Source organism: Balaenoptera ricei, chromosome 8 (genome assembly GCF_028023285.1).
Source record: "Balaenoptera ricei isolate mBalRic1 chromosome 8, mBalRic1.hap2, whole genome shotgun sequence".
Taxonomy (NCBI): Eukaryota; Metazoa; Chordata; class Mammalia; order Artiodactyla; family Balaenopteridae; genus Balaenoptera; species Balaenoptera ricei.
Window position 1 is genome coordinate 74,816,808 of NC_082646.1, and position 2,355 is coordinate 74,819,162.

Below are 2,355 nucleotides of genomic sequence, written 5' to 3' on the forward strand. Positions count from 1 at the left end.
GTAGCACACAGTCTGTTTACTCTAGATTTGTAGTAAGTTTTGAATGGGGAAGTATGAGTCCTCCAGCTTTGTTCTTCTTCAAGACTGTTTTGGCTACTCTGGGTCCTGTGCATTTCATGAATGTACCTTTAAGTGGCCCTGTCCCGGTGGTATTTTCAGTAGCCACAAACCTTGCCTGATATAATATGGGAGCTGTAAAGTGGCATGGAAATTTAACGCAGGTTCATGTTGGTGCACAGAAAAAACAGCTATGGGGAAGATGATGATTTTTTCATTTTCAGTCATATTCGATACAGCTTTAATAAAATGAATGTGGTTTTGTTAACTGAACATCATTCTGTAATTGCAAAAAAAAGTTGCAACTGTTTTTGTTGGCATTATGAATGCTTCCAAATAAATATAACCTATTTAAAAGTATTATGTAGGTGTGTCAAGCAGTTAGTAACAATATGAAGCTATTTTTTCTGGATTTTTAAACATTTTTAGTATTTGTCAGCTTTCTAAAATTTACATTTGGTCCTGATTTCAAAGCCTAAATAAATATTCACTTTTGTACCCAACTTTCTGCTCTTTTTTTTTTTTTTAATGTGACCCCCTCCCCCAAATGTCTAAACTTCAGGCCTCATAGAACCTGGACCCAGCCCTGCACACTGCCAACCAGGCTCACATGCAGGCTGACTCAGGCACGAGGGCCCACCAGGAGCACACACAGGAGACCCCACAAGGCTCCTATAAAGGGTCGCAGAGGGAGGAAGACGCTTGGGGCAGCCACACATCTCCAGCTGCTTCCGGGAGAACTCAGCGGCCCCTACCTGGTCCTGCCAGGGACTCTCACAGTAGTGCCCATGCGCACCTGTCCTTCTTACACACAATGCACGCCTGACCATCCTTGTGCATCCCTCACCACAGCCATCATCATTCCCTGCTCCCCACCTCCCTCCTACAACCAGCAGCAAGAGGCAAGGTGTTGAGGCCCATTTTCCCCCAAGTCAAGCCCAGGGAGGGCTGACGCTCTGCCCCTGGGGCCATACTGCCACTCTGAGGGAGCAACGCTGCTGGGAATGGCAGGAGCCCATGAGGGAGACATGGGGTAAAGGCTGGTCACAGAGGGTTTGGGGGCGGTGGGCAGTCCGAGGGGAGGGGGAAGAGGGAAGGAGAGGAAGTTAAATGAGAGACACTATCTCATTGAATCCTCACAAAATATTATTCCCTTTACGTAGATGAGGGAACAGAAGCTTACAGAGGGAAAGTGATGAGTTTACACAGCTAGTAAACAGCAAAATGAGATTTGTACCCACATCTCTCAACCAGAGGACATTTTACTCCCCAAGGGACCTTTGGCAGTGTCCATAGACCTTTTTGATTGTCACGAATGGGGAAGGGGTGCTACTGACATCTAGTGGGCAGAGGCCAGGGATGCTGCTAAACATCCTACAGTGCACAGGACAGCCCCACAGCAAAGCATTATCTGGTCCAACATGTGCAGAGATTGACAAACTCCACACTTCCCCGGAGTATGCTTTACCTTGCTTGGCCCCTTTCTAGACTTCCCCTGGCCTAAGAGATCTGGGATCCACTTGCCCAGGGGTCACAGGAAGGAACAAAAGGAACAACTGTACACCCCATTCCCAGCTTAGGTACCAGGGTCAGTGCTCAAGCTATAGATCTGACAGCCACAGTCCCCAGTTTCCCGCTATGGCACTTCTAGTTTCACTCTCCCTTGTCCATTGGAGAGAGGAGTTCTGATCTGTGGAAAAGATAGCCTGCCGGTAGCACTGTTTATCATCACCCCAAAGCCGGCTCTGTGCCCTGGTTAGGTTAGTTTCCAGATGTGGCCACAAGATGGCACCCCAACCCACCAGGAATGTGAAGGCTCTGGGCCTGGGAGAGAGCATATGGCATGGGCCAACCTGGACCAAGGCCTGGGGGTTGGACTTAAGCCAGTTCCAGAGCCTAGCAGGACCAGATCTAAGGCCTGCAAATGCCAGGTGTGAGAACATAGGCCAAACTTGGCTTCAGGACTCCCTTCACCTTTTTCTTGTCCACACCCAGCCCCAGCTCGTCCTCCAGCCCCTCTCATCAGCCCCCTCCTCTAGCCTGAACAAGAGAAATTACAGAGCTGAGGTGTTATGATATAGCGCTTATTATTATTCATATCCATTGATAAAGAAACTGACATATAGAGAAATTGAATAACTTGCCCAAGGTCATAGCTTGTCAATGGTGGAGCTAGGATTTGAATACAGGTACCTTGGTTAAAGAGTTTTTGCTCTTGGCCACTGAGTAACACCACCCCACTGGTAGTTCACTGCACCCTGTGCTGCTCCCCGCCCCTCAACAGCCAGTGATCCCAAA